The 21,028-nt window shown below is 38.2% G+C and overlaps 1 non-coding gene across 1 annotated transcript; it reads right to left on the bottom strand.

Moving 5' to 3' along the window:
- Positions 1-20,720: 20,720 nt before the first annotated feature.
- On the bottom strand, positions 20,721-20,827 carry LOC141635217 (small nucleolar RNA R71). Its single transcript, XR_012539919.1, has one exon. It is a non-coding gene; the product is annotated as a small nucleolar RNA R71 (small nucleolar RNA).
- Positions 20,828-21,028: the final 201 nt, after the last annotated feature.

The raw sequence follows: 21,028 nt of genomic DNA, 5'->3' as shown, positions 1-21,028 counted from the left end.
GTATTACTGCCCATAATCAGCTTTAATGAATTAGGATGCCAGCATTCTTAAGGCACGCTTCCCTCGTACATCAAGGTCGATTGGGTATTCTTCCGTTTCTTTGTACCTTAGAATAGCTATATACCAAGGCTCAGCTTCACTTTCTTCGATATCATTAATTATATTCACATAAGAGGGTGATGATCTTCTTTCAACACGAATTGGCATACGGTCCATATACTCGGGAATATTTATTAACGCGGCCAGTTTTGATAGTGCATCTGCAAATTTATATTCATCTCGCGGAAGATGAACATATTTGACATCATCGAAGTATCATTCTAATTCTTCGATCCTTGCTTGGAATGGGGCCAAACTATCACTTTTGATATTCCACGACCCAACTACTTGATTAATCACAAGGGGGGAATCCCCGTGTACCAAAAGCTTCTTCACGCCCAAATCGAGCGCGCTACGCAAGCCCAACAAACATGCCTCATATTTAGGGGCATAATTCTTCACGTTAAAGTCCAATTTGATTGAAACCGGAACGTGTTCACCCTTCGGAGAGATTGTGAGAATTCCGACCCCGTATCCCATATAATTCGATGTTCCATCAAAGTATAGCTCCCACAGATCATCTTCTATATGAATCACATCATTGTCGGGAAATGACCAAGTATCCACTATCTGAATTTCTTCGATTGGGTTATCCGCAAGGAAATCGGCTATACCCTTCCCTTAATTGCTTTTAAGGGTACGTATTTGAGATCAAACTCGGATAGCATAAGAGTCCATCTCTACATTCTACCATTGAGCACCGGTTTTTCAAACAGGTACTTCATTAGATCCTTCATCGAATAGACACTCACACTATAATTGAGCTTATAGTGTCTTAACTTCTTGGTTGCCTTGATTAAAAACACGTCTTCTCTAGAGGTGTGTACTTCACTTCATATTCCAAAAACTTTTTACTAATGTAGTAAATAGCCCTTTCTTGTTTGTTGACAGTTTGGGCTAGCATTGCCTTCTTTGCGGTATCTGTTACGGTTAGATAAAACGATAAAGGTAGCCCAGATATAGGTGGGGCTAAAAACTGGCAGTGAGGATAGAACATCCTTGACTTTGTCAAATGCGGCTTGACATTGATCATCCCATATTTCATGTCCCACGGCCCTCAATTTCTTAAAGATCGGCTCGTATATCATCGTTAACTTAGCAACAAATCGGCTTATGTACTGTACACGGCCTAGAAACCATCGGTTTTGCTTCTCGGTTTCGGGATAAGGTATTTCCATTATGGCTTACTCTTTGATGAGTCAAATTTGATGCCTCGGTGGCTAACGATTTCGGCCAAAAATTTGCCAGAAGTAACTCCAAATGCGAATTTCTATGGGTTCAGTCTGATCTTGTATTTTCGTAACCTCTCGAAAAACATTCTCAAATCTTCGAGATGACCACTATGCTTTTTTGACTTCACGATCATGTCAACGACATAAAATTCCACTTCTTGGTGCATCATGACATGTAGGAACATCGTTGCTGTTCTTTGACATGTCACCCCGGCATTTATCAAACCGAAAGGTATCACCGTGTAACAATAGGTACCCCACTGTGAGGTAAAGACTATTTTATGTATATCTTCTTCCCCCATCTTTATCTGATTGTAGCCAGCATACCCATCCATGAAAGATAAGAGGGCATGATTGGCGGTATTGTCTACCAATATATCAATGTGAGGTAGAGGGAAATCTTCCTTCGGACTTGCATTGTTCAGGTCACGAAAATCTACACAAAGTCGAACTTTCCCGTCTTTCTTCGGCACTGGCACTACGTTAGCAAGACAATCTGAGTATTCCGACACTTTGATAAACCCGGCTTTGAATTGTTTGTCAATTTCTTCTTTGACTCTTATGGACCACTCGATTCGCATTCTGCGTAGCTTCTGTTTTACTTGCTTAAAACCTGGTTTAACTGGGATTTGATGATTCGTGATTTCCCTGTCGATTCCCGGCATATCTCTATAAGACCATGCAAATACATGCTTGAACTAACCCAATAGATTAACAAACCCTTGCTTTTCTGTAGGATCTAAGGTATACCATATTTTGAGCTCTCGTGGTTCTATCAAGGTTCCTACATTGATTGTTTTGGTATCCTCGACCAACGAATTTTTCTGATTTTATTCCTCTAACCCTTTAACCAGTTGTGGAGGTGCTGAAAGCTCATCATCATCTTCAATCTTTTCATCTTCGACCTCATTCTCAATGTCATTACTAAAACAATCATTTTCAAAAATTGAATTGCAATGTAAATAAAACGAGTCGTAAGCAAACTGATTTTTATTATTATTGATTTGAAACTGCGCAAATTGTGCCAATATTTGAGCCAACTGATCAGAGGTCAGCTGTGAGATATGAGCATTTGGGACAGGCCCCGGACTGCTAGGACTAGGAAGGCGTAGATGAGAAGGAAAGACTGGGTAAGGGGTGTTTTCAACACTTGACTCCTTAGACTCAACCCTAAGACGGAGATCAGACCCAGACTCAGACTCAGGCTCAGATCCAGAATCATCATCTAGCTTGAAAAGTTCGCCTCAGGGGCAATAGAACCTCTTCTCCGTGGCATAGTAAATATCTTGGTCCGTGTTTGCTTTCCATACTACGTCTGACATCCTCTTTGCCAATTTGAATAACCATTGAAGCCAAACCTTTGTTGCTTTACATACAGTGGCTGCATCCCAACTACACCTGGGTAATATGTACCCGACCATCAAATCTTCTGAAGAGAGCACTCGGTGTATTGGTGATCTTTTATTCACGCTATGAAGGACCATAGGTCCAGAGGGATTTTTGATGAAATCCAAATAGCGTGAAGCTTGTATCTGCCTGTTTTCTTCTCGATACCGTTGAAGTTCTATGTACCAAGGTTGGGAAACTCTGTCCTTTATTAGCTTGTTTACCCTATCATACTCTTGCTCGAGTGATCGTTCCCAAGCTGCATTTTCTGATTAAGTCTTTTGGAATTGCTTGATAGGGGAATCCTTTGAGGTCGACCCTTAACCAAGAACCTCGACTGTTGCAGGCTCTTTAGACGACGTCTTTTCTAGAAAACATCCTTAAAATTAGAGGTATGGCTAGCCCTCTCCACGCGATATGGGCGCCTCGAACGAGTCAAGTGGTTACACTCGAGAGCATCCTTTCTCACTTTCAATATTTCTTCTTGGGTATGCGGAAAAGCGGCACCTTTGGTAAGGTATACATCATCTTCATCATCAGCCCAGACCCAATTGATTTCATTAGCACTCCCTAAAATATAAGGAGTACAGTCAACGGCAAAGTTTTCGACTTCAATTTCATTCTCGAAGTTCAACATGAATTTGGCGCAATCTATAAATATTTTCCCAACAAACACCCCTTTTAGAAAACATGGACGAATGAGATGGGAATAATCAACAATATCTCCAACAGTGACGTGATTAGCATGATCACCGAATGGGTTAGTAACGTTATTGGGCCTTGAAGCTGGGATTGGGAGCATTCCGTTCTCAATTATATCTTGGATTTCGTGCTTTAATCTAAAGCACCTTTTAGTATCATGACCAATCGCTTGGTGAAAGACACACTAGGGCATCTGGCTATCACCCTTTACCTTGTTTTTCAATAGGAGGGTCCGGAGTTGGACCAATAGGCTTCAGCTTTCCCTGGGCTATCAACCTTTGGAGAGCATAAGTATAGGTACATCCGATATCAGTGAATGCCCAAAAATTATGGCGCTGTGGCCCCTTCGACTGTCCTTCTAGCAGATGGACAGCCTCCACAAAATGACTTGTTACTGAAGCCTTACCCTTTCAGGAAGAGACCCTGTATACCTCTTAGGTCATCCATTTTCTTCCTTTATAACATCATCTTCAACTTTTCTCCCAATTTTGGCCAACTCCTTAAAGGAATTAAAGTTTTAATACTTGACTGCTTCATGGTAAACGGGCTATAGATTCTTTACGAACTTGTCTACCATTTCACTTTATTACGGCTTTCTAGCAAGTTTCACGCTTTCTGCGTGCCACCTCAAGTGGAAATCAGTAAACACTTCATTTTCTTTCTGGGTCAGAACTTCTAGTGTTCTCATGCTGGTTTGTATTTACATATTATCAGCATAATATTTACAGAACTCCGTGGTGATATCTTCGAATATAGCGAAGTTCTTATGTTCAATATAGTAAAACCATGCCTTCGGGTGTTCTTCCAAGGATTGGGCAAAAATTTGGGAGAGCATATCAGCGGGCACTCCCTTTAAGGATATTTACTCCTTATAAGCTTTAGCATGAAGGACTGGGTTCTCTGTGCCCTTGAATTTGGGGATATCAATGAGCACAAAGTTGGTGGGTAGCTTGCCTTGAATTGGGGTATACACCCTAGCATTTTCATCATGGTTGTCCTTCCTCTAGGACAGTTTCAGACGGTCCTCGATGAACTTGAACCGTTTCTCCAAATCAGTCATGGGCGGGGTGAGTGAAGATGCTTTACTTCTCAACTTGGATTCAATTAGTTCCATTTGAGCCATCATGACGTTTACGGCCTGGGTAAGCTTGTTGACAGCGTCTTCTATTGTTTGAAATCGAGTTTTCGGTGGCCTTTCTACAAGAAAGCCTCGAACCAAGCAATAATCGAACACAAACCTGCACACCCCAAAGACTCGACTCAATAAGAACTTGGGCTTATCTGGCCATGGGCTCGACTCACGGTTCATATTAGACACCGATTCGACTCGTGGTTTGATTTAGACATCGACTCGACTTAGACTCGTGATTCAAACGAGACTGACAACATAACGACTCGATTCTAAACTGGGCTTCGTGTTATTAAACTCTTTATTGGACCGTGCTTGGCCCATGGGCTTCTTGAAAATGCCCAAAATAGCCTGGTTGAGACGTTTCTCGTGATTTAACTTAGACCTACTCGACTCGAATTCAAGATGTGAACTTGGGTGACCGTCATGGATCGTGTCCTAGACTTCGTGGGACATGACAACGAATGACCTTACATGGCTTAGACACTACTCAATACTTGACGCATCTCATGCTCGGTTGTGGTTCAGGAACTGAATTGGATCGATTTGAAAACAGATATTTTAAAATCCATATTTGAAATGGGCAACATAACGGCTTAAAAACTTCATTTTTGGGCCGAAAATTCGAACGAATTTGGATAGAATTTCGCTTCAAAAATGTTCGAACGAAGTGGAGCTTGAATTTTTCGAAAATCATGGGTAAAAGGGACCAAAATTGTCGAAATTGACAGGCATTGAAAAACGACTTGATTTTTTTCCAAAAAAGACAACTATTTTGACTAAAAATGTCGAAAAGGTTTAAAAACAAAAACCGACTCAGCAAACACAATTAGTCATTCGCATATTAAGGATGTTATGCATGAGCGTAGACTCTTCTAAGTCTCGGTCGGTCATCTAAATCGGGTCCATGCCAATGATTCCACTCTGTCAGGAAACGGCTAACTCACCATACACACTGTGCGATATGGCGAGTCACTGATTAGCAAAACCACCTTAACCATTAAGTCTGGCACAGTGGACGTCATTTCCCTATCTTGAAATCGACCCAAGGGGAGAAATGGTCCGAATCCCAGAGTCTCATTTGGGTTTATGCATGATAAATGAAAAAAAGACATGTCCTAGATAATCCTAATAGCCATCATTTTCCTTTTCGAGTATCACAGTCCCAGTGAAGTCGCCAAATTGTGGAAAAGGGAAATACATCGTTGAAAGGAGTCGCCACTAAATTTTAATGTGAAATTTAAAAAACAAATTTCAGAGAAATGAGTTTGTGTGAGATTACGTGCTAGGAAGTTTAAATAATTTCACTAGGATTTTATTGTTTTGCTTTGCATTTGTTTTATATGTTTGCATGCATAGCCAAATCGCCATAACTACACATGCATATCATTTTATCGAGTCATCGACCGTGTCAATTATAATTATCGTAGTTCACCGCTTTAGTTCACTTATAACGTGATAGATAATAAGTTGACAAGACCTCTCACTAAATTATAATTGAGAATTAGCCTTACCAAATAGTAGAACCATGAATCCCAATTTCATAAGGAAGTAGGCTCGGCTTACCGGGATGCTAAACTTGTTACGTTGGGTAAGTGGGTAGTAAATTGTTATTACATCGAAATTTGGATTGAGCTCAACGGAAATATTCGCGACTATAGCCGCATGTTTTCCGGGCTTAAGATAAATATTAAAGTAATTTTATCGACTGAGAGTTCTAGTAGTAGAATCAATTAAAGAGTTAATCCACCGAGTTATATTGATTAGTGATGAATCGGCTCACCGTGTGATGCGTGTCTTTTATATGATGTTTTACATCCCATTTTACACGCATTTCAGAGCTCATTTGTGTAGTTTAAGCTGCCATTTCTCCCTATTTCCGTCTAATTCCGTATTTCTGTACATTATTGCAGAAATGTGAAGAATCTAGCGGAAATCGACCTAAATCCATCCCCGAGTATCTTGCATTGCATTTGACGTGAAGTATTCGCTTAAGGAACGAGCTTGGTGCGCAATTCAAGGCCCAAAAGACAAATCCACAAGATTATAGAAGTCAAGTAGCAGCTCAAGCAGTCGATCGACCACTGCCATCAGTCGATCGACCAACCTGCGGGTTCCGGAAGCTACTGTATACTGAAGACCGGTCGATCGACCAGTCCTAGCAGTCGATCGACCAAACTGCTATTCCAGACGAGAATTAAAAGACCGAGGAAGCGCAAGCCCATTGAGTTTAGGTTTTGGAAATAAAAGTTACGTATGTTTGCTATATAACGTAACTTAGAACACCAGTTTTAGGGATCCGATTTTTATCAAGTTTTTACATTAAGTTTTACATAGTAACATTGAGTTTTATTAGGGTTTGGAATATTGTTTAGCATTGGAATTTTCGCTCTTGTTCTTAATCGTTCTTCTGCTATTCTCGGTATTCTTCTGCCCTATTTCAATTCACTTCTATTTCGTTATTAGTAAAGAATTGCTAGTTAGATTCCCGAAACCATTTTATTGTTGCATGTTAATTGTTTGTCCTACCGCTTTAATTATGAATTCAGTACTTTTATGCCCTAGTATTATTGTTGTTATCACCTTCAGCATGAGTAGCTAAATAGTTTGTGCTTGGATGTAGGGGAGTTATGGCGTAGGCGGCGTAGTATTAAATTAGACTGAATCGCGTGTCAGTCGATCGACTGCCTTACCCGGTCGATCGACTGTCCACGTGAGGTTACCATCCGTTTTAATTGATTTTAATGATGTATTTAACGAATCGAATGCATGCGACCAGTTAGATGCTTAATTTATGACTGACCCATTAGATCGAAAGATAGGGAAAGTTGTTAGATCACCAATTAAGATGACTAAACTGTGCTGAGATCGAAAGATAAGTAGAGTTTAGACCGTTAGTCACTTTTCAGGACGAGAGTCAGTATTAGTGATATTAGAGACCTATAGCGAGATCGAAAGATGCTATTTGTTAAGAGTGGACCGAGAGGACCTCTTGTTTCCCGCCTAACTTGTGTTCGATTTAGACCTGTTTAGTATCTTTGTCGAAGCTATAACGAACCGACCATCCTAGTACCTCCTTTTATATTTGATTTCATCTATTTGCTTAGTTTACTTTATTTTATCGCTCATTAGCTATAGACCAATCCAATTAAACCCCCCCACCTTATTGTTTCCTTAGACTGAATTTAAACAACTAGAATTTACGCCTGCCTCTCTGTGGTTCGACCCGACTGCCGCTAGCTATAGTTGTAGTTGGAAATTATAAATTTATTTTTGACACCTCACGACGGGTATCACCGTGCCCGAGTTAATATGAATTTGGATCTCGGAATCAATTAGAGTAGTTGGGTAGAGGTCACTATATAAATGTTTAAAAACTTGTTTAAAATGTTTACAAGAATTATTAAAACGATAGATGTTTATTAATTCCTTCACTTCCTTTTTTTTGTAGTCAAAAAATTGTTTCTCAATCGCAATGACAACTCCAAATTCATCCGCAAACACTAGCTCGAACACTCTTACCAATGTTTCCTCGCTCCGATCCTTCATGTATCGATATAAATTAAAAAAGAATGGGTCCAATTTCTCCGAGGGACGCACAACTTCGCTTGGCCGCGGAGGGTGACGAAAAGTTTCGTTACCTTACTGAGGCCTCTCCCGCCGCACCTACCGCAAGGTCTACCCCCGCCGCTAGGCAATCCTACGAGACTTACCAAAAGGAGTCAGCCGCGATTAAAAATTTGTTGATCTTCTCTATGGAGGCCGAACTCCAAAGGAGTGCTATAAAGAATAGCACCGCATATGAGATCTATACGAAACTTGTGACCATGTTTTCAAAAGCTCCGAGGATCATTAAATATGAAGCCGCATCCGCATTCTTCGATCTCAACATCAAGGAGGGCCAAAAAGTTAGCCCTCATTTGCTCAAGTTGATGGAGCATGTTGAGACTCTAAAGATGGAAAAGGTAGAAATTCCCGAAGAACTCATCATTGATCGAATTCTTCACTCCTTGAGCAAGGTTAAGGCATATGTTCAATTCAGGGTGACTTTTAATATGCAAAACTTGAAAGTTTCCCTCGATGAATTGCACAAAATTCTTGTGCAAGCCGAGAAGGACATGGGGCTAAGTGTTAGCAGCACCAAGGATGTGCTCAACATTAATCATAGGAGCAAAGGGAATTTTAAGAAAGGTGGCAATAAGGGAAAGAAGCAAACTCCCTGCAAGAACAAAGGAAAGGCCTTCGAAGCTAGCTCCTCTAAGCCCAAGAAGGGTGCCCCGTCCGGGGACAAATGCCACTATTGTAATAGTGTTGGGCATTGGAAGAGGAATTGTCCAAAGTATCTTAGCGATATTAAAGCTGGAAAAGTTGTTCCAGTAGGTAAATAACTATCCCCATCTTTTATTTTTCAATCTCAACTTTTGTATTTTGATACAAGTTGTGATTTTACCCTTTTTATTGTAATTAGGGAATCCGAGAAAGGATAAGGGCAAAGAAAAGCAAGCCTAGAAGATCTTGAGGGAAGCTATATGTAGGCCCCCATGATGCAAGATCTATGGAAGCTAGGGCTTACTTTGTCTTTAGTTTCATGTTGTATTTTTGAAATTTTAGAACTATTTTGATTTCCTCGTTCGACTTGGAAATTTGTTTGTTTCCATTAATCAATGGTTCTATTTTGGATATAGGTGACTTGGTTTGCAACCCAAGTCAGTCACTTTATCGTATCGTTTATTCTAAATTTGTCATCATACACTACTTGCATCGAGAAACATAAAATTATCAACTTAAATTGATCAAATAGACAATTATAATGATTAAATCATTATATGTCCATAAGCTATGAATTCGATTTTCCTTATGCCTGATACGTGCATTTTATATAGTCTTTTTAGCCTAATTTATGCACGTATTTCTACGCTTTTATCGTAGTTTATGCTACGAAATGCCCCGAATATGCTACTTTGGTTTGTTTTGTCTTATTTCGAGGAATGAACCAGAAAGTAGTGCAATCAAGCCTTTTACCGTCCATTTAGCATACATTTGGAGGAAGAGTGAGTTTGGAGCGGGAATGAAGCTATTTTGAGATGCGCAAAGAAGAAAGATAGCTAGGCGAGCAAAGGAAGAACTTCAAATTGCTAGTGCCTACTTTGAAGATCCATATCTTGAGTTCTACAACAGATATTCAAGTGACTCCAATTGGAGATAAAAGCTTGTCCTCTTAGCTTTCCAACGCCACCGGAATCGCCCTGTTTTCTCAAGTAACGAAGAAATGACAGCCATTTGAATTTCACTGCGCAAAGCAGGAAACTTTTGCTGGAAAGTACTCGATCGAGTAGAATTTTGCTCGATCGAGTAGAATTTTGCTCGAACGAGTCCTTTTTCTACTCGATCAAGTAGATTCAATTTATGGTTTACTCAATCGAGTAGATTTTCTACTCGATCGAGTGGTTTAAGCTTTAGTTACTCGATCGAGTGGTTTTAAATCACTCGATCGAGTGGATTCGCTATGGGCTTGGGCTTTTTAGCTTATTTTCGTCATTAGGTTAATTAATAATCCTATTTTCTTATAAATAGGAGTTAGGACGTGAGTTTAAGGGGCTTCTCCTCTCTTATCATTTTTCATATACACTGTTACTGTTACTAGTGTTCTTCCTTATTTTCCGGATCAATAATTCAGTAATTCATTCTTTCTCTTTACTTTTATTTAATGTTTTCTTCTCCTTTATTTCTTGTTCTCTATTTCATTATGCATAGCTAATTCCCTTTAATATGTTAGGATTAGGGAAGCCGTGGTAGCAATATGTTAGGATTGACTTGATTAGATTCGTCTTGCGATAAGAATTGTATTAAGCAATATAATTGTCATTAGGTTGAATGAATGCATGCAGGAGACCAATTTATCTAGTTAACCCCGACCTGGATCGAAAGATTGGAAGGGAAGGCTTGCTTTATTACAATAGGTGATACCTAATTAGGGCGAAAGCTAAGTTAGGAGACCCTAGGGCGGTTCAAGGACCGAAAGGTGACGACCATAGCTCTTCTTATCAATAGTTTAATTGACTCAGTTGACCCGTTAGTGTAGCTGCCACGGTAGACCGACCCCTAGCATATTCCATTCTCTTACTGTTAATTTCTCGCATTCTTTTCCCTCTCGCTTCAGTCTCTTTAGTTTAATCAAAACATTTCAAACCCCCATTAGTGACATTAGACAGATAAAATAGACAAGTAGATAATAAACCGCCTCCCTGTGGAGATCGACCCTACTTACCGCTAACTTCTGTTAGTAGTACTTAGTTATTTATTTTTGGTATGAAACGACAGTATCAAATTTTGGCGCCATTGCCGGGGAGGCAAATAATTATTTACTTGTTTAATTTTTGTCTGTTTTTAGCCTCAGGGGATTTTTCCCTTGAGGTCGTTCTAATCTTTTCTTTAGTGCTGTTTTGATAGGCCTTACAGGTACTACCTAGACAGTTCTAGGTGAAATATCGTCAAAGGGAAGACTTGAGTACCTTTGACCCATCACCAATGTCCTATTATATGGAACAGCCGGTGATTTACTGCGGAAGATGTGGTGCTGCTAGGCATAATGCAGTTTTTTGTTTGGCAGAGAATGACGAAGTTTACGCGTTCAAGCAGCGCAGTCGAGCTAGTCAAGCAGCTGTAGTTGTGCCGCCACATCCACCCTATCAATGGCCACCGCAACAAGATCTTCCTGATATACAGAAAGAAGAAATTGCGGAGCTGAAATCTTTAATGGAGACACTTGCATCTCAAATGCAAGATTATGATAACAGTGTATCGGAATATGATAGACGATTTTTCGCGCGCATTGATAAGCTCGAGTCTGAAATTTCTTAGTTAGCAGCTGAGTTGGATAATTGGCAACCAGAAGAGGTATATTTTGCCGAGAGCGGTTTTTCCCATGAAGAAACCGTGTTGCCCAATACTGAGAATGATTTCTATGACTCGGATGACGAATTTCTATCGTATTTCAAGAGTTCACACGAAGATTTCAGCCCTGTACAGGAGGAATCACTCGATCGAGTGACTAATATTAGTCGTTCGAGTGATTTTCCGGGAGAAAGTGCTCGATCGAGTGATATTTCTACTCGATCGAGTGAAAATCAGGAGGAAAGTGGTCGATCGAGTAATAATTTTGCTCGATCGACTGAATTGGCCATTGGGAGCTTTGATGCGTTACTTGGGGTCGTTTTAGACGACAATTTTGACGATAATAATGGATACGGTGAGTCTCCCCTATTCAAAGCCAAGCTGGATGCGCTTGAGGCTGAGATTTACGGGATGAAATCCATTGAGGAGGTTGATGAAGAAGCAGCTGAGTCGGTAATTACTCCTAGCACGGAAGAGGTAATAAATTCTTTTATCTATGATTCCGTCATTGAGAGCGATCAACCTGAGGTAGTGAACGATAATTTTATTATTGTTTGTTTTGATAGTATTTTGCCTAATTTGATTCGTACTTCTCCTTTTAAAGCTATACCTCCTCATATGTGGACGCGTAATTTAACGATTTTTCACCACCCTTATCGTTTTAATCTTGTCAAACTAAAACGTGACCCTAATATATAGACAATTGCTCCCGCGCTCCTTTATTTTGTGGATAAATTTAGGAGCTCACATATGAAATTTGTTAGACTTAAATGTTTACATATTTTTATTTCCTATTTTTGTAATTCACTTTGGTGCTACTTATGCTTCTGTGTAGCACATGCGCAGATGTACGATATCATGCTGCGCGCTTTGAGCTGTTTTGATTGTGATTAATTAGGGAGGCTCGAAGAAAAAGAAGGTCGAGTGGGACTGTCGAAGCTAGCGCTACCCGGGAGGCAACCCGGAGATTTATTTTATTTTTCTATTTCTTTTTAGTTGTAATAAATGGTTTTTATACCATAGACTTTATCAGTATGCGTGTTTTTATTGCGTCTTTTGCAGGAATATACTAAGGATCACTCGATCGAGTACTTTTTGTACTCGATCGAGAGCTTTTGCGGCTGAAATCACTTGATCGAGTACTTATTCTACTCGATCGAGTACTTTCAAAAAAAAAAATAAAAAAAAAATATATATATATTTTACTCGATCGACCACTATAATTACTCGATCGACCACTATTCCTCTCGATCGAGCTGTTTTGGACGCCCATTTCTTGGATTAGCTTCTTGTGATGATGTTTCAGAGCTATTAGTGACCTCCCACGTTGCTGGCTGGTTTGGGGAGGTCCCTTATTTGCGTACTCTTGTAAGTTTTCCGCATTTACTCTCTTTCTCTTTTAGTTTGCATTTCCTTTCCATGTTTGGGTACAATGGGGGCATTGTACAGTTTGGTTTGGGGAGGTTATGCATCTATATCTGCGTCTGCATATTGTTTTTATTGCATTTCTGTTATCACATTCAATTTATGTATGCATTGTCTTTTATTCTTAAAAATTTAAAAATTCCCTAAAAATTAGAAAAATTCAAAAATTCAAAGAAATCACGTTTATTTTTGCATATAGGTTGAGTCGGAACGGTAGATTTCAATAATGATATTGCACTATAATTGTCTTTTTGCTTAAGCCTTGCATGAACTATTATCTTTTAGCTTTGTCTTTTGCATATCTATGAGTTTATGTTAAAATTTAGCTGAACGAATAGACTCGACCTGAAATTTTGGCAACCTACTTATAATTTCTAAGGATTAGAGCCGTATAAACTGGTGTCATTTATGACCAGTTTCATGTAGGATTGTGAGTAGTTACTCCTTGCATAGCATGTCCATTAATTTGCACGTATATGAAATTCAATTGCTTTTTGCCTTCATACATTCGGGTTAGTGGTTGGTGTCACATGCAGGGAGGCGCTTACAATTTCCCTTTCTTTCATTTTTACCCATTTAACTCCACATTAGCCAAATTTTCCTGTTGACCCTTAGCTACATCCCAAATTTAGCCTGCCTTGTCAAGCTAGTTAGATTGTTCTGCGGTATATTGTCTATTGTATCAAGTTTGGCTTGTATCTATTAATTCGGAGTTGGTAATTTATGAAGAAAAGGAGGATGATGAAAAAAAGAAATGAAAAAAAGGGACGTGATAAATGAAAAAAAAAAAGAATTCGAAAAAATCAGAGAAAGAAACCGGAAAAGAAAAAGAAAAGAAAATTCGAGAAAAAAAATGTTGTTTCTGCTCCTATGTTCTATCTTATATCATTTGAGGAGTTTTTGCAGTTCGGTTTGGTGAGATTTTATGCCAAATAAAGGGCATGTGCTTAATTCATAATTGAGTTGGAATCGGATGTCGATATATGGTTTTGTTTAGGTACTAGCTTGATCACCTATACCCACATTCCCATAAATGTTTTGCCTTTTCTTACACATTGCCTCACTTTACCATATTTTTGTAAGCCCTCTATTTGTGACAGACCTTGTTTGGTTGGAATGTATGTTTGGTAGCTAGAATTGTCTATCATATTAGTTGCATGCATGTTTATGTGGGTCGTAGTTTAGGTGAGCGACTATTTTTTTTTCCTTTCTCTCTTACATATATATGTTAACCCTTTGCTTCATGAGAGATGAGTGACCCGTGAGAGTCCATTATTAAAGGTCTTGCAAGGTCGACGGTTCAGCTATTTTATGAACATCCTATAACTCGTTTGCATTTGACTGCTTTGCTATAAGTGTTAGTTTGCTTGCATTAAATTGGTTAAGTGGGCATTTGTAGCTAGCTCTGAGTTATCTTTTCCATTCCATTAGTTTGCATTTAGTTTACTCGAGGACGAGTAAAGGTTTGGTTTGGGGAGATTTGATACGTGCGTTTTATATAGTCTTTTTAGCCTAATTTATGCACGTATTTCTACGCTTTTATCGTAGTTTATGCTACGAAATGCCCCGAATATGCTACTTTGGTTTGTTTTGTCTTATTTGCAGGAATGAACTAGAAAGTAGTGAAATCAAGCCTTTTACCGTCTGTTTAGCATGCATTTGGAGGAAGAGTGAGTTTGGAGCGGGAATGAAGCTATTTTGAGATGCGCAAAGAAGATAGATAGCTAGGCGAGCAAAGGAAGACCTTCAAATTGCTAGTGCCTACTTTGAATAGCCATATCTTGAGTTCTACAACAGATCTTCGGGTGATTCCAATTGGAAATGAAAGCTTGTCCTCTTAGCTTTCCAACTCCACCGAAATCGCCCTGTTTGCCCAAGTAACAAAGAAATGGTAGCCATTTGAATTTCAGTGCGCATAGCAGGAAACTGTTGCTGGAAAGTACTCGATCGAGTAGAATTTTGCTCGATCGAGTAGAATTTTGCTCGATCGAGTCCTTTTTCTACTCGATCGAGTAGATTCAATTTATGGTTTACTCGATCGAGTAGATTTTCTACTCAATCGAGTGGTTTAAGCTTTAGTTACTCGATCGAGTGGTTTTAAATCACTCGATCGAGTGGATTCGCTATGGGCTTGGGCTTTTTAGCTTATTTCCGTCATTAGGTTAATTAATAGTCCTATTTTCTTATAAATAGGAGTTAGGACGTGAGTTTAAGGGGCTTCTCCTCTCTTATCATTTTTCATATACACTTTATTCTTTATTACTCACATTTCTTCCTTATTTTTAGGATCAATAATTCAGTAATTCATTCTTTCTCTTTACTTTTATTTAATGTTTACTTCTCCTTTATTTCTTGTTCTCTATTTCATTATGCGTAGCTAATTCCCTTTAATATGTTAGGATTAGGGAAGCCGTGGTAGCAATATGTTAGGATTGACTTGATTAGATTAGTCTTGCGATAAGAATTGTATTAAGCAATATAATTGTCATTAGGTTGAATGAATGCATGCAGGAGACCAATTTATCTAGTTAACCCCGACCTGGATCGAAAGATTGGAAGGGAAGGCTTGCTTTATTATAATAAGTGATACCTAATTAGGGCGAAAGCTAACTTAGGAGACCCTAGGGCGGTTCAAGGACCGAAAGGTGACGACCATAGCTCTTCTTATCAATAGTTTAATTGACTCAGTTGACCCGTTAGTGTAGCTGCCACGGTAGACCGACCCCTGGCATATTCCCTTCTCTTACTGTTAATTTCTCGCATTCTTTTCCCTCTCGCTTTAGTCTCTTTAGTTTAATCAAAACATTTCAAACCCCCATTAGTGACATTAGGCAGATAAAATAGACAAGTAGATAGTAAACCGCCTCCCTGCGGAGATCGACCCTACTTACCGCTGACTTCTGTTAGTAGTACTTAGGTATTTATTTTTGGTATGAAACGACAGTATCAATGCCATTGTTACTAAAAGTAACAACTTACTTGCGTAAGATCAATTATAAAGTTATGTTTAGGTATTGAACTCACATATTAGGAAACTAAAATGTATTTACAATATGTCTCAAATAAGTCACTTAAATTTATCATGTGTAATATTTTCCTCCTTTACTATCATAAGCACAAAGTTGTTTGTGGCTTATAATGCTATCATTGAAGAAAATACATGCATTTTTCTAAAGATAGAGTGGGAGAAAATTTAGCCACAAACCTTGACTAGATGGGATCTACGTGAGGAGACCAAAAGAAGATGTTCTTAGGTTTGGGATCTACATGAGGAGACCAAAAGAAGATGTTCTTAGGTTAGACTCGTGACGTGAGGAGACCAAAAGAAAGCGTTCCTAAGATAACTTAAGACTTATGAAAAGACAAAAGAATATGTCCTTGGAAAATAAGATTTTGATCTATGAAGTGGTTATACCTAGAGATTTTAAAATTCGACATTTTACTTAAGAGCCTTATAAAACTAAAATGGTATCTATGCAAGTAAATGGATTTATTTGGGATTGTTGAGACCAATCCAAAGTAAATAAAACTTTATGATCAAGAGTTGCATAGATAGGCATGTTGATGTCTACAAGGCTATGTTAATTGGTAACTATGCTAAAATCATTGCTATACCTCATTGTGAAAATGAATAAGTTAGATATTAAAACTTCTTTCCAAATGGGTATTTAGAAAGGGATATGTGAATGACATATTTGTATGGTTTTAAGTAATACTTAGAAAAGCAATGATTATTCCAATTCATGTAATGTTTTGAATGAGTTGTCAAAAATGAAACATGTGGAATTGAGTGGGAGTTAGTGACAGTCATGTTTAGACATGAAGTTTAGTGGGAGCAATCATCCTTCATGAATTGCATTACATATTACTCATTGGGAATGATGAGCAAATACTGTCTTTCATAAACAAGTATTTAGGTTTTCAATTCTGGATGATATTGGACATTATGTGAAACTATTAAAACATGGGATGTTGGATTGGCACTTAGATGGGTATCTTATGTTGATAATGATCCTTCATCTTAATGATATCAACAAGTTAAGTAGGTTATTCATATCGATGAATATAGAATTACCATGATAGAGTCATGAACTCAATTACTAATGTTTCCGCCATTAGTATAATCATGTATGCCATAATGAACATGTCCTAGATGAATCACATGCTTGGAGCATGATAAGTCGATAACAAGTTAACCCATATGAGAGTCACTGGTAAGCCTCAAGGAACCGTCATGAATTCTCAAGGAGAACTAATGGTCTGTTCTAGAGTTTGAAAGTATACTAAGTTGTGTGTTAAGGATACACAAACTCAAGTTTCCGAACTCATTAGGATCTATGAAAATCCTAGGCTGATTTTATTGAATTAAGGAGAAAATGACTAGAAATGGTGTTTTATTGTCAATCATTGCAAGATTCTACAAAATGAACCTAAGTACGTTGTGATTAGGTGGTGTACTTTAAAAACTACAAGTAGTGATGTCCACCGAAACCCACATCACAAGTTATATGATAATAGCAGGAGCTGCTTTCAAGCTAAAGAACCTGACTCTAGCATGGAGTCTAGATATGTACTTAGTAAAGTTCATGCTATAAGAGATAACATGAAATTGAAGGAAATCGCAATTCATAGAGTTTGAACAATTGAACACATGGTATGTTCACATACAAGCTAAACTTTTATTGCATTTGGCAAGTGTATAAATAAATACACTTATGATTATAAGGCATAGGGTAGTAATATGGTATTGACTACTCGCATGTGATAATCCCATTTATCGTTTCAGTTATCGTTAACTCATCCTATACCTTGTTACATCCAAATGGGTTGTTGAGACAACATTGAACCCCATTAAAGTGAACTGGATTAACATAGTGTTCGGCCCTAGTTGCTTATATGAGGTGACGTCTCGAAGTAACTTGAGTGTGATCCGATTGATGGCGAGTTCAAATGCCATAGAGTCATGAGAGATGACTAGTCGATCACATAGGCAGACTGTATAGGACACTCTGTCGGGAAAATGATCGCATATATAGTTCTGGAAAATTATATAGCCTAGTCGTGGCAAGACCTACTATTGTATTCTTATGAGTCAATTCTTGGACTAAAGACTATTCGCCTAAGATGGCACAGTTTTAGAGTGACTTTGATTCGTGCTCTATGACCTTCGTAATTGGGGTCAAATGAGCATGTTTTGGGTCATGATGAGTTGTGGCTATTCGAAGGGAAAAGTGCAATAGGAATTGTCCATCCCTGTCAGGCTTATCGTATATCTCAAGGCCACTCGAGGAGTAATGAACTGGAAATGCGTGGCCACGCTCGGAAGGTATCTATGGTAGCTAATTCCGTTCAGGCAGTTATTCTCCATATTGAGGAAACCACATGATATGATCAAATAGAACTACAACCTGCAAGACACCTTGCATTGAGCGGGAGATAGTAATAGGACAAGAAAATTGGTGATGCACACTTGTCGCAGACAAGTGGGAGATGGTTGGAGTATGTGTCCTCGACAATAATGCGATCACATGTTTAAATCTCATATTAAGAATGCATGAGGGAAAGTAATATTTCATTATCAATTGATCCACATTAATCGGTAATTATTGGCTGACTAGAGTTTGACATTACTGTCGTATGGCGGTGGTGATCAGTTGATCCCTTAAGGTCATACCTCTAGGGTAACACTCTTAATTGATTAATTAATTAATTGTATGTTGACACAAGTTAATTAATTCCTTAAAATTGAAAAAATGAATTTGTGAGTGAGAATACATATCTTATTGTAATTTGATTAAATAAGATTCGTACTGAGTAATTAAATTGTTTTATTACTTAGGTTTATTTATTGTTTATAAAACAATTAAAATAAGAATGAATGGTTTATTATAAATACAAGTTGTTGTGATTTATAACTCTATGACCCATTTTATGTACTTGTAATCATGAATTACTAGTTAATTTTTGTATGTGATTTATTTTGTTAAATAATGATTTTTAATAAGTTAAAAATGCATTATTTAATAACATGTCTAGTAACATGTCCAAAACGTAACACTACACAAATTCAACAATAGACAAACTTAAAATAGACTTTTATTAACATAAGGGTGCCGTGTAAATGGGGTGGATATGGATTTGGTTTTGTTTTTGTTCATTTAATTAGAAGAAACACAATGATGCCCTACTAATCATAGGGTTGCATTCCTAAACTCTTGAGAAGAGAAAATTGAAAAAGGACTGGGCACTCTTCCCCCAACCTACCCGGCCACCCTATGCAAAAGATGAGATGTTTTTCTCTTCTTATTCATTATTCATTCTTACATTATTATGAGATTGATAATTCAATATAATCTCTCTAAGAAATTGTCAAGAACAATTAGAAAGAAAATCTCACAAATCTCTAATATTATTCCACCATTACTAGAAGTAGTATAAAATAATATTATTATATTTTAAGGGCTCGTATTCTAATTTCTAGTATATAAATTAGCATATGAATTAAGGATGATTACCTTGGTACAATTCCTTATGGAGTAGATCCTACCATTGGATCTAAGGGTTTTCTTGGAGCATTTGGATTTTCTTAAAGAAGACTAATTTGGAAGATGTCTAATTAGTATACCCATTTCGGCCCTCCTTGTAAGTTGATTGATTTCCTCTTACTTTGTATTATTTTGTTATGCATGCATAAGATCTAGTTATTTTATGATTAAACTAAATATTATTAAGTTCTTAGAAGTGTCTAATAAGAGGTTAATGAATCTTACAATGTGAGGGTGTGAAACACTAAAATAAGAGGCGCGAGTTTATTGGGAAGGGGATAGAGTGTGTCAGGAGAAAACACATTTGGAAAAGGATAAGTCCAGGTGCGACTCCATAAATGCAGCCCAAAGGAGCGCGAGTCTTTCTGCGAGTGAATGAGGCCCTACCTTTTTTCGAAAAAATGCGCCGCTATTTCCTGCATATATAACGACTTATGCTTGCTTTTTTCATCAACCCCAAACACAAATATTTTACGAAAACTTCAGTTCTTCTTCCAAAAAATTATGGATACTTTTGAAGGTAAGTTGCGTCATTGTTTTGATTGGTAAGCTTAGACGACAAAGTTTAGATCGAATAAAAAATGGCGACGTTTCCGGGGACGGTGTTCAATTGAATTGTTATCATTTGTTGTTTTTATTTGTGTCGTTCTTAGCCTTGGGGAAGTCAAAATCCTCAAGGTAGTTTTAATTGTTTTCTAGTTGTTTTCTTTTTGCATGTCTAGGACATCACAAGGCGGTCTTTTACCTATTGATCCTGAGATTGAAAGATCCTTGACCAACATTAGAAGAACCGTTAGAGGGACTTCGACGAGTTTGGCTATTGGAGAACTTGTGCACATTGGTGTTGTCCAATCAGATAATGTTGAGTTTACCAACCCTTTTGCAAGAGAAGGAGAGGAAAACCCAATTCCAAACCAACCACAAAATCAACCTACAATGCATAAATTTTTATCTCATTCCGTACCAACCGAGGAGAACCTACCAAATAGTATTCCAACACCACCCCAATTAACCGGTAATTTCATTACCAAATCCGCATTCATACAATCAGTTGAGAGAAGTCAATTTGGAGGGATGCCTAGTAAGGATCCTCATTTGTATATGGAGACTTTCTGTAACTATTGTGATGCAATTTATCAAATGGGGGTAACTCAAGACCAAATTCGATGGGTATTGTTTCCTTTTTCCTTGATCGGAGCCGCAAAGCAATGGTTGAAGAGCCTAGACAAGGAAACTCTTGCAATTGATTCATGGAAGAAGTTAGCACTTGCCTTTTACAAGAAGTTCTATCCTTCGGAGATAACCAACATGTTAAGAGCCCAAATTACTGGGTTAAAACAAAGAGATGAAGAGTCTTTATATGAGGCATGGGAAAGATTCAAAGATACATGTCGCTTTTGTCCTCATCATGGACTAAGTGAATGGTTCCTTGTTCAACAATTTTGGAATGGGTTATATAAAGATTCTAGGAATGTGCTCAACATGGTCTATAATGGAAGATTCATTAAAGAGAAGGAAACTTCCTTGCCCAAACTTGGCGTCAGGGAGCTCCTGGTTCAGCTGCTCAACCAAGAAGAAGTTACCACTGAAGTCGAAGCGAAAAGGATTCGAGATGA

Source organism: Silene latifolia, chromosome Y, assembly GCF_048544455.1.
Source record: "Silene latifolia isolate original U9 population chromosome Y, ASM4854445v1, whole genome shotgun sequence".
Classification (NCBI taxonomy): domain Eukaryota; kingdom Viridiplantae; phylum Streptophyta; class Magnoliopsida; order Caryophyllales; family Caryophyllaceae; genus Silene; species Silene latifolia.
Note: the sequence above shows the minus strand (reverse complement) of the source record. Positions and strands in the feature narration are given on the sequence as shown.